Source organism: Chamaea fasciata, unplaced genomic scaffold (assembly GCF_029207755.1).
Source record: "Chamaea fasciata isolate MVZ Bird 193981 ecotype frontalis unplaced genomic scaffold, bChaFas1.0.hap1 SCAF_2, whole genome shotgun sequence".
NCBI lineage: Eukaryota > Metazoa > Chordata > Aves > Passeriformes > Sylviidae > Chamaea > Chamaea fasciata.
This window is the reverse complement of record NW_027094087.1, coordinates 93931916-93944635: the sequence shown is the minus strand read 5'-3', so window position 1 is coordinate 93944635 and position 12720 is coordinate 93931916. Positions and strand designations below refer to the sequence as shown.

The window sequence follows — 12720 nt, the reverse complement described above, 5'->3', positions numbered from 1 at the left end:
GAAAGAGGGAAAGGGAGAGAAAGAGAGAGAGAAAGAGAGAGAGAAATAGAGAGAGAGAAAGGGAGAGAGAAAGGGAGAGAGAAAGAGAAAGAGAGAGAGAAAGAGAGAGAGAAAGAGGGAGAGAAAGAGGGAGAGAAAGAGAGAAAGAGGGAGAGAAAGAGGGAGAGAGAGAGAGAGAAAGAGGGAGAGAAAGAGAGAGAGAAAGAGAGAGAGAAAGAGAGAGAGAAAGAGAGAGAGAAAGAGAGAGAGAAAGAGAGAGAGAAAGAAATTTTGAATCATTTCCGCTTGGGGACAAAGATAGCAGCTAAATATTTTTATATATATAATTTCTCAAACTTCAACCTAACAGTCTGTAGACTTTTTTGTATATCCATCTACAGGAAAAGATCCAATAGAATTTTAATATCTTTCACAAGACAGTTTTTTACCCTGCTTTGGATGAAAAAGTTTTGTTATTGTTACTTACTGAGATACAATGATTTCTTCATGCATCGTTTTGCTGATATAGCAACTTAGGCACCACTCCCTCCTCAAGACACTGTTCTCCAAAAGAGCCTTAAACCTCTTCTCCAAATATCTGTAAAGTTTGGCTATCTTTCACATGATTTCCTTTAGCCATCTGTGAAATCTTTTCATTCCTCTTAGCACCATCTATAATTTTGTTATGTACTTGCTCCATTATTTGTCATGCCCAGTAAATTTGCATGTTCTGCCCAGACACTCATGGCAGTTCAAACAGCCAAATCTCAGACCAGGGCTCAGTTTTCCACCTGCACACCTTCACAGAGCAAGCATGGTGCTCCCAGTAACAAATAGCTCTCAGAAAATATGATGCCAGTGTGCTACTGTCTCATATTCTGATCCAATGACAGAGCAAAGAAAATTTATTAAACACGTTCAAATCTGCTTAGCAGTTCCATAGTCCCTGCATTTTCCAGATTTCCTGATTTTTTCTTTTAGCTTCTCTTTTCAAATCACCCTTTCTCTGACTTCTGGTGAGCTCTCCATTAAAACTATACCTTCTATAATTATAAATATGGCTTCCAGAGCAAGGCTCAAAGCAGCTTACAGCAGCAGACAAAGTAATCAGGAGGTCACAGTAGCAAGACACAATGTAGACAGACTGTCAAATAAGACAACATACAAGAGATCAAGACTGAGGAAGAGAAACTCGCCCCACAAACTAGGGGTTCCCATGGGCCAAGAAACTACATTGACTCATCCTTTTGTTTTCAGTCACCTGACACTACTTAAGGTGCACTATTCCTAATATTTTAAAACCTGCAAAACTGCCACTGACTCCTTTCTAACTGTATCTGCATTTTCCTCCAGAGCACTCCTACTCACTGTTCCCAGGCTATTGCAGCACTACCACTTAACATTAACTCCCTTCCTGTGACCTCTCTTACCCTAATGTGGAACCATTGTGATCTTACCACAAAACTAAGTTTTACCAACAAAGACACAACCTTTAGGTGTCTCTGAAACCAAGGATTAAAAGCATGGATTTTCCTGGAACATATATTCACATACTGAAAATCTGTGCCCCTGGTTGTGGCAGCAAAACACCCCTGATTCAATGTATTTCATTAATTCTAAATACCCTTGATTCAATGCATTTCATGATTTCTCTCATGACAAAAAACCTCTCTTTTTGGACCTTTGCATGGAAAGTGCTACATAAGGACAAAATGTGCAGCCACTGAGATATTAGACAGATCATCTTTGGGCATATGCAGAGCTTTATGGAATACGCAGTCAATAGTGTGACTTCTGTATTCTCTTTTCCTTTTGAAACTAATGATTAATTATAGAAATGGACAGTTCAAGGTGGAATAATATAAGAGTTCAAAAGTGACTGTCTGCAACAGTTTCTTATCTGTATGGGATGCAATACTGAAAAACAATATTCCATGTTGATGGTATCTTGCCTTTGATGTTCCCCAACAGATTGAAAACAGAGTAATTCTACTCCTGGCCACTTCTCAGTGACAGCTGGGTGAAGTCCTTGCAAACACTGGAGATAACTTTCCATATGGCAAGAGCTCCTAATATTATTTGGTAATCACTAGTGTACGCTCATTAACAGCCAGAGCAGCATTACCTTATTGGATATGATAGTCTGCTTAGAAATGCTGTTGTGTTGAATTTGTTTGCAATATGTTACTCATTAAAAGTGCCCAAGTCCTACCTACTGGATTCATAGATTTTGCTTATCAAAGGGGGAATATTTATGTGTATAGATCTTCTTCCTGTCCTGCTCCCCCATTCTCTTTCAGAAATGGTATAAGAAAAAATATTTGGATACAAATAAATTTAATTGTTCAGACAAATTCATCTTCAGCCAACAGTCAAAGAGCCTTTCTACAATTTCTGTCACTTTATGCTTCACCGAAGCCTTCCAGCACAGGATTATCCGTGGCAAATCTACTAATTGAAATTCCACATTTTCCACCTTGTCTCAGCCACTTTCCCTGGATGACACCAAATACCTATATTTAGATAGGCTAAATCAAGTCCTAGATTTCTACTTTTGAATATTTCATAACAAAAAGTGATTGAAGAGATAGGAATATGTATCTCTAAAGACATTACAGCATTTAATGTTTGCTACTGTCTTAAATTAGATTATAATATTAAATAACATCATCCATTTTAAAAAAATGTAATTTTCTGATAAAAATTGAGAAGCAAGATGTCAGTATTTTGGAAATGCAAGTGAAAATTGAAAGATATAAGATCTACAATCTCTTTCACAGAAACTCAAAATATACTGGCTTGGAAGGGATCCTCAAGGATCATTAAGTCCAGCTCCAGGCTCTGCACATCACCATCCCCCACATCATGTGCCCCAGAGCATTGCTCAAATGTTTCTTGAGCTCTGTCAGGTTTGCTGCTGTAACCATAGCCCTGAGGAGGCTATTCCAGTGCCCAACAACCCCCCGGGGGAAGAACCTTTGTCCAACATCCAACCTAAACCTCCCCTGTACAACTCCAGGCCATTCCCTTGAGTCCTGTCACTGGTCACCAGAGAGAAGAGATCAGTGCCTCTTCCACCTCTTCCTCTCACAAGGAGCTGTAACTGCAATGAGGTCTCTCCTCAGTCTCCTCTCCTCCAGGCTGAACAGACCAAGTAACCTCAGCCCATACAGCTTCCCCTCAAGGCCCTTCACCATCTTTCTTGCCCTCCTTTGGACTCTAATAGTTTAATGTCTTCCTTGTACTGTGGCACCCAAAATTTCCCCCAGCACTGGAGGTGAGCCCGCCCCAGTGCAGAGCAGAGGGGACAATCCCCTCCCTTGCCCAGCTGGCCATGCTGGGCCTGATGCCCCCAGGACAGGGTTGGCCCTCCTGGCTGCCAGGGCACTGCTGACTCATGTTCAACTTGCCATCAACCAGGACCCTCAAGTTCCATTCCATTTCATGGCACTGCTTTCCAGCCTCTCCTTCCCCAGACTGTCTATACATTCTGCCCCATCCCAGGTGCAGAATCTGGCACTTTCCCTTGTTCAACTTCATACAGTCAGTGATTGTACAGCCTTCTAATTTGTCAGACTCTCTGCAGAGCCTCTCTGCCTTTAAGGGAGTCAACAGCTCCTCCCACTTTTGTATTATCTTTGAACCTGCTTAGTGTCCCTTCCAGTCCTGTGTCCAAGCCATTTATGAAGATGTTGAAGAGCACGGGGCCAAGGATGGAGCCCAGTGGAACCCCCCTAGCAACAGGTCACCAGACTGACTCCACCCCATTCCCTGTAACCCTTTGTGCCTGACTCATGGGCCAGCTGCTCCTCCATCTCACGATGTGTTTATCCAGCTGTGTGCTGGACAGTTTTTCCAGAAAGATTCTATGAGAGACAGTATCAAAAACTTTACTGGAATCCAAAAAAGTTGCATCAATTGGTTTCCCTTGATCAAGTAGCTGGGTTACCCTGTCATAAAAAGAAATCAGGTTTGATAAGGATGGGATGTCCTCAAATTCCCAAGATAGCTCAAAAATCATTGAGAGGTTTTGTGATGACATCCACCAGGTCTTTGAGGGTTCTTGGATGAATTCCATCAGGCCCCATAGATTTTTAGAGATCTAGCTGGAGCAGCAGATCGCCCTCATTGTCAGGGTCAGTTGAGAGTTTTTCATTCTTGCAGTCATGGTCCTCCAGCTCAGGGCACTGCGACCCTTTTGGTCTGTCATCAATGTTGAATACAGAGGCAAAAAAACCCCATTATACACTTCTGCCTTGTCTTTTTCAAAATAGATTTTTAAAATTATGATTCTATTCCTGATATTTCAGAAATATGAAAGAACATTAAATATTATTTGGCAAATATTCTTTTAGAGATTGGGAATAAAACACTTTTTAATATAAAATATCTAGAAATTTTAATACCATATTGTCAAATATGAAAATTTCACCAATCCTACAATCTTCAACCAAATCCTTCCCTTTCTTCTCCCACTAAAAGAATAAAAACCTGTATGAAAATTCATTATTCTTTTCATGAGGGCTCACAGAAAAGAACAAAGGCCAAAGTTTCCTTTTCAAATTACATTCAAGCACTGTAGAAAGCCTTTGAACTCAATTGACTTAATTACCATATATCTAATCTCATTCTATGCCACATTTTGTACTTATAATCATGGGTTTATCAGTTTCTGGTTTCGCTAAGAGTAGAATGTTTCATACATTAAGGAAACTGAAATATACATAAATATCCTGCTTTATAAAATATATTTATGCAGCAAAACTCATGTATTCTATTTCAGTCTTTTTGCTCTGCATTAATCAAACACCCATGGGTTCTATTTACTGAAGCTGACATTATTATTCTAAGAACCATAGAAAGTCTTTGGTTGAAGTGATCTTTGAAGGTCACCTAATCTGACCTCCTGCTCAAACCAGTGTAAATGTCAAAGCTCACCTCAAGCTTCTGAAGATTTCATGTGGCTGAATTCTAAAAATCTCCAGGGCCAAATGGTCCACAGCCTTACTGGGAAACCTGCTTTCAAGGGTAAAAGCTTATTTCAGCAGTTTTCCTATCTGCATATTCAGAATTTACAAGCTAACAGGTAATATTTTTCTTCTTAGTAAAAACAGTACAAAACAGTAGCAATTTGTAAGTATAAAGGCTGACAGTCCACTTAAATTAGGCATCTTTTAAACCTGATGATTATGTGGTATTTGCAATACTAGTGGAAAGAGGCAGACATCTCTGGGATTCAGTTGGTCTGATCTTAAAGTGCCAATCTCAGACCAGTCAGGAACTTCTAAAAGATTCTGACAGTGACATTTTTTTAGCTTTAATTATAACAAAAAGACTGAAAATTGCTGGCTTAGAGATATGGACACATTCTAATGTCATGTTAGACATCACAAATCTCAATCTTGGTCTTTCAGGGTATTTTATAGAGGACTTCTCCACACCAAGTTTTACTTAATCCTTAAAATCAGTCAGCCAGTGGAGGCTCATTTTGAACCTCAAAGCATGCTCAGAACTTAGGTATTGGCTTCCAGTATGATCACAGAATGTCTTTAAGCTTTGTCATAATTCACAGGTGTTTAAATCCCCAAACCAATTTTTATTTTAATCCTTCAAATATGTTTGAATTGGACTACATCCAGTATGTGTATAGATCACTGAATGTAATAAAGAAAAGGTTTGGGTTAATTTCAGTTAGAGCTTCTAGAAGAAAAGATTATCACATTCAAAGAAATTATATATAATATTGCTTAAAACTTAGAATACATGTTTTCTTTTAATTAAAAGAGGTTTTTTATTAATGAATCAGTGATGTTTATAAAAGATCTAGACTAAATCTATACTTTTTAAACTCTGCTATTAAGCATGAATTACTAAATGAAAAAAATGTAAAAGAAAATGTCTGGGATAAAGCCAACTAACTGTGACCTATTGCTCACCTAGAGCTGTGCATTAGTCTCTGAAAACCAAACACTTTTCAATCCTCTGCCTTGTTCTAAGTAGCTAGACCGTCTTTTTTCAGAGCTCACTGTTAGAGGGAAAGGGAGACACTAATCACACAGAATGGAAGCTAATCTGAGACATCCAATTTGTACCTACGATCTGCATAGGATCCATTCTGTCAGAACAAAATTTATGATGTTTTCTACATTTATTTCATCCTAATCCTTATGTTTGCTCAACTCAAAAAGCAACACCTTTCTTTGCTCTTTTTTTTTTTTAAATGCAGCTTTTTTTACAGCTTTAATAACTCTGTCTTTCCTTGTTATCAAAACAGAAGTTGAACATATGCAAATGTAGAAGATATATGGTGCCATCTGTAGAGTACTACATCAATGGTTTATGTTATAGTCAAAAATTTCTGCTAGAAATCTAGTATAATTTACAAGAAGGAGATAGGTATATACACATAGAGTGACTATGATGTAGTGAAAGGCAAAAGCTAACTGAAGAGAAAAAAGGACTCTTCATTCCTTTTTTTTTTTTTTTTTTTTTTTTTTTTAATATTGCTTCAAGATCTTTTGGCTCAGAAGCCTACTTTCTCTGTTTGCTTTCTGTAAAGACATTCTTTATTTACTGGCACAGGGCTTGACTCTTTAAAAAGGACATTGCTGCCTTAGCAGGAGTCATCTCAGGTAATCAGGGAACACATCTTTACTTCCTGTCTCATGAAGTCAGCAATTGAAATGACAATTGAAAAGTCATTACACAGAAAGCAAGAAACTTTGGAGATCATCAGGCAAATGCAGGAAAATAGACCACATGAGCTGAACAAAACCTCCAGCTGATTTTAGTTTCATCTCAGAGAACTCACATCCTCAAATCCAGTTTTCTGTGTTCCTCATTTCTCCTGATGTTGGATAGCCAACATTAATTGAATAACCAACAGAGACAAAGTTACTCTTTTACTACCCTCATCAATTTTTCCTCCTTGTTCTGTCTCTAAAACCTGTAATTGAGAGACTGTAAAAGTCATTAATGCTGCACAAAGTAGGTACCACTCTTTGCTCTTTTTAGGACTGGCATTCTTCAATTTAGTATTCCCACAGAAAGCAGTCCAAAACTTGTGCTGTTTACTCACTTCTACTCTTCATCTTCCCCTCCCTCTGTAGAGGGATGGAGAGGGGAATTGGAGGTACAAAAGGTGAAGATCACAGCTGGAGGTAAGAACAATTTCCAGGAAACAGCAATGAGATATGAAAAGGAACATTAGCAGCAGCAACATTATTAACAAAAATGTATAAGAGAGGTGAGTGATTCATATACAAATGTTCACCATTACCTGACCATTGTAATGCTACCTCAACCTGGAAAAGACTTCCTTCCCCCTGCCCCTGGCAGTGACTATGGCCCCTCCTGGCTACACCAATAATTAACCCTGTGCTGGCCAAAACCAGGACAAGGATTTGAGTATTTCTTGAATGTACGTAAAAAAAAAAATTTTTATAAATACAATGTATTATTAAAAAGAAAATAAATAATTTTAAATATTTACTGTGACATCTAATGGAGGAATTCTCAGGGTGAGGCATGGATAATTTACTCATTAAGAGAGGGGTCATAAATTGCAAATTCTCAGGACAAGAGAATAGTTGCGTTGTGATTCCACCAATATGATAGGAACATAATTTAAAATGATGCAGATAAAAACTGTACTCAAACCAAAACAATGTGCAAAACCTCAAGGGTCTGTAATTTTCTTTCCAGTGCAAGGATATAGACTGACACTCAGTTCAAACAAAGTAAAAATTTCATATACCTAATATCACTTTCCCATATTCCAGAAATATTCAAGCAAGGCAAAAATCCTGCATACCTATGCACAGTCAGTAAAATTGTGTATTTTGTATAGAGTAATTATTTGAAATAACTTCTCTAACCTTTATTATTAAATCATCCTTCATCAAGGAATACTCCAATGGGATTAACTACTTTTATTAGTACTTCAAGTTGCTGACTAGTTTTACTTTGTTGTGTTTCCTGGTAAGAGATTTTTTTTCCTCACCTGGAGGAATATACTTTGCATAGTAATATACTTTATTTATTGAATGATACTTGAGCAAGATACTTCCTTGAAGGAAAAAAAAACCCATCAGGCTACTTGAAGAAAAAAAATACTAAGCAACATGTTCAGTCTTAGGTTTTGTATGTGCTGGTATGATACATTGACTCTAAGTATGCAGATATGAGGCCACAAATGGACTTTCCATTCAAAATTAAATTTCAAAAGCCACAACTTTTGTGCATGTGATTTGTATTATAATACATTGCACTAACATGAATAGGTTTATAATAACTGCTAATTAAAGCAATAAAGAAAGGTAATACTAAACTTTTAAAAAGGCATTACTTTAGGAGGCTTTCTAAAAAAAAAAAAAAAACCAGAAAGAGATAAAATGTTTCCTGTTTGTTTTTGGTTTTTTTTTCCATCTTCACTTGCAGTTTTTACATACAATAGAATTCACTATGTTTCGTTTTAGGCTGTAAATGTATGAATATATGATACCATATTTATAATCACTGCATTTAGTGGATACAGGAATGTCTTATTTCCTACATTGATTTTTTTTAACTACTGTTTCTACCCTATCTATATCTCCATCAGAAAATTCTTTTAAAATATTGCCTAATTTTTTTTTTTTTTTTTTAATCACACACTAGTATTTTTATGGCTTTCTCAAAGGCTGTTTTTTCCTCCACTGAGTTCTTCATTTGTTTCAGTACTATTGTGTCATGTAAGATATGTATAGGTAATGGTCTTTATCTCCATTTATATCACTTTCATTACAGACTGTGATTTGAAACCGGTTCTGAAGAGTAAAAGAATGGTCTAATTTGTGTTACTTAAAGGAAAGAGACAGATGTTTAAATTTAAGTTATACAAATTATTCCCTGCATACATATAAAGAATTAAAATATTACACAGAATTCATGCTGCACAACTTCTTTTCGATGAGGTCTATAAACAGGGGAATAATTCTAATATAATTTACTAGCTACCTTTTAAATGACATCATGACACATATCTTGTCCTGGATGAGTGAAATAGAGAAGGGGAATTATAACATTTATTTATAAAAAATACTGAATTTATATCAGTATTTTTACAACATTTTGTCATTAACGTATTCTTATGTTAATTTCTGTCACAATAATATACATTATTTTTATCTAAAGCTTGGGTCCTAAAATATATTACCAATGTCAGTTCAACTGCACTATGAAAAAAATGTCTTTATTATTCTTTTAGTTAGGGAACGTAAGTGAGCTGTGGGTATATATATCCTAATTTGATATTTACATCATTATTATATAGTTTCAATATATTGAGTAAGCAATATCTTTTGTGTATTTTAAAAATACATTATTTAGTGAATTTGATGTAACACAATAAGTGATACATTTTCTGCTTATGCAGCAGCAGATTTTATGATTATGTCCAAGCATAAAAAAACACATGAATGTTAAATTTTTAATGCAACTTCAACTTGAAAGAAATTTTACTTTAGTGCAAGATATTCTTTTAATAAACATCTTTAAAAGAAAGTAGTACCAGGGATCAATTTGTTTTCTTTCAGGGAAAAAAAAACCAAACAACCAAACCCAAAAAAACCCCAAACAAACAAAACAAAAAACCCCCACCAAAACCCAAAACAAATCAAGTTCTATATAGTTTTGAAGTTCTGTGTACTAACAAATTTGACATAACTTGTCATCACAGAGTAGTCATATTTTCTCATGTCAGCCGGGGGGAGGAAGGAGACATTTCTTCATCAAATAAAGAAAGTAGTATTTGTCTTCTAAGACCTGCTGAACGCTAGGCATGTCAGAGAGAGGTTCTGGTAGAGCTCCATGAATGGGTTAGACACGAAAATATTGAATATTACCACACCTTATATTAGGGGGAAAAAAATCATGTACAGCTGAAATCAATATACTCTGCTGAGCAGGGCTGTCAGGAAGTGTGGCATTTCTAAGGCAGCACCTGGTGGTGCCTGGAGGTTGATATGGAGTCCTGGGCAGGGTTGAGGGAGTTCTGGGGGGTTGGACAAGAACATTTAGGACTGTTGATGCCCTCAGGGGCATGACAGTTTCACAGTTCTTTCACAGCCTTTAACAATGAATGAAATAGGTTGTTTAACCTGTGGATTCTCCGTGTTTTTAAAGTAGGAAACAGTGAACTCTTCAAAATATTCATTACTTCACTCCTCAAGCCTTTGGAGAAACACAGGCTTATCAGAAAGGGAAGGCTTCTGTTAGCAGCCTGTTGTTAAAGGGTAAAAATGAGCTGAGGCACAGAGTTCTTCTTTATCACAGCATGAAAAGGGCCCTGGTTTATTCATCTTTACAGCTCAGCCATCCTGACTCCAACAATCCAGTAACTCTGGCTGCTGCAAGCTCCTACTGTAGGTTTCCCTTGCAGCCTCTGACTACAGGCTTTTACCTAGCTAGGCTGTGACTGCAGGTTCCAAAAACAGGCTCTAACTGCAGACCCACACTGACCTCACAGCAGTGATTCTCTCCCCAGGATCCTTCTTCTTCATGAGCCTCCCATTCCCTCTTCCTCAAGGATCATGGTTCTTCTCTCACTAGTTAACCCACTCCCTTTTATCACACTTGTCTTTATTGGATATAGCTGTGACTCATCAGGGGCAAGGCTGAATTGGGTAATTAACACAGCTGTTACTTGTCAGGGGCGAGGTCACCTGTATTCCCTTCTCCTACAGGCTTCAGCTCTGTAGCTGGACTGTTTCCTACAACTGAACTTAACATCTAGACTGCAATAATAGGCCCTAGTCAATAGAGTCAGTGGGATGAGAAAGCTAGTCAGCTTAATCCAAAGTAGGCATCTCGACTTGGTCGAGATTCTTGTAGTTGTACTGCCAGAGTATGACAGTGACAAGTAGATTCGTTCCTCTCTCAAAGTACATTAGAAAGCCCTGAGATGAATCAAAGTTTCCATACAAATAAAAACCCAGTCTCAGTATTCACAGAAGTCAAAATGCACTTTTCTATGCAAGATATACTGCACATATAATAGCTCAAACATACATAAATGGGTATTCCAGATGAATCTCTTATTTTTCAGTAGATAAGGGTAAAAGAAAATGATATAGCAATTTAACAGGCAAAGAGGAAAAATGGATGGCTAATGACATACATAACTAATGACAGCATAACTAACTGGGACAAATATTAACCCATAATGAAAATCTCTTATGTGTTAAGTGCCACTATTCTAAGGATAAGGCTTGGATTGTGTCACAACCATTTCAATGAGACAGACAAGTAATTGTTTTCAGTTTAATTAGTACTTAATGTATTCAAGCTGTTTTTAGTCAGCAGTGAGCTTGATACTAATTAAATGACCAATCCCTTGAATGTTTAAATTTTTGAAAAAAAAAAAATTAGAAAAAGAAAGAAAAAAAGTACCTTGCCAGTAAATACTTCCTTCTTTAGAGTACCCCAAGTTAAATGTACTTGATGTTCTACTTGGTCACTACTCTAGCTCCATAATGAATGCTGACAGAAAATTTAGCAGCAGAATATTATATTTAAAATATTATAATGCACATACTTTTTAAGCAGGAGAATGTTCAATTAATAAACAGCATCAGGTGTGAAAGCATATTAAAGATCTACATCATCACTACCTTCAGTACATCACATCTTAATATCCCCACTCAGGTCTGTAGACTGCTTCCTAGAACTCTAGAGGACAATCCACAAAGATTTTGTAATATTCAGATTTAAATTTCAGAAACAATGGTATGGTAATTCTGCTCATCTCTTCTGAATATGTTTTAGAGGGAAAAAGATGTCCATAGCTGGGGTGATGGGTTAGGTACAGAAAACTAGGTGGAAAGTTTTAAGAGTGAAGATATTCTTCCATTAGTAACTAACTCAGTACTATGGTAGGCAGCTGTGCCAAGGAGGCAGAGGAAGTGAAGGATTCTATGGTCAAAAGGGACACTGTCAAGAATATCCTTCTGGAAAATGATTTTTTTTTTCAAATAGATATATTTAGCTGAATTCTGGATTAGACTTTCTCTTCGTGGCTACAGTGACTCCATTATGGGCAGTTCTACCAAATGGGTAAAATGAAGGGTGATCTAAAGCTTCCAGTAAAGCTACATTTTCTCTGGCAACTAGGTCAGAATGATTTTCTGTGAATAAAGTATGACATATATACAAGGTAAATATTAACCTTTGATCACATGAACAGTTTCTGTAAAAACAAGACAGCAAAAATAAACAGATCTGGTATAAATGCTAGAAAATAAGCTTCATTGCTTGCCTTGATAAAGTGGTTATATAGTATTAACCTTTCATAATGTACTGAACTCCCATAAATCAATTTGAAATTAGTTTACTGTCATGTTGATAAATCTCGTCTTATCGTTATACCTTGAAGGTGATTTAACAAGTATTTCACCGTGTATATTTTTTACCGTGTTAGGAAGAGATAAGAAAGCAAGTGTTCCAAACGAATAATCATTGTCACATCCATAAATTCTGCTATGTTAAAGGTTTGAATAAAGTTTTGAATAAGGCTTTTGGATGCAGTTATGCATAATGATGGTTCTACTGTGTGTGTAAACTCTGAAAACTCTTGAGTTAGGCATAACTTCAATGTACTATATACTTTTTTTTTTTTTTTTTTTGTATATATAACCAATTTTTCCTAAGACTGGAAACAGAACAATAGTCAGTGTAAGTATGAATAGTCCCAAAAAGGGTTGC

At 36.6% G+C, this 12720-nt stretch overlaps 1 long non-coding RNA gene across 2 annotated transcripts in view; it reads right to left on the bottom strand.

The window, feature by feature from the left end:
* LOC136286071 (uncharacterized) overlaps positions 1-10550 on the bottom strand; it is a 19112-nt gene extending 8562 nt beyond the window's left edge. Inside the window, exons 1-3 of one of the 2 annotated variants that reach the window (XR_010719728.1) lie at positions 10480-10550; positions 4918-4995; positions 2348-4182 (exon numbers count right to left, since the gene is read on the bottom strand). This is a non-coding gene — a long non-coding RNA (uncharacterized lncRNA). Of the gene's footprint in view, positions 1-2347; positions 4183-4917; positions 4996-10479 lie in introns of those variants that run through there. The other variant, XR_010719729.1, reaches the window with a different exon arrangement.
* Positions 10551-12720: the final 2170 nt, after the last annotated feature.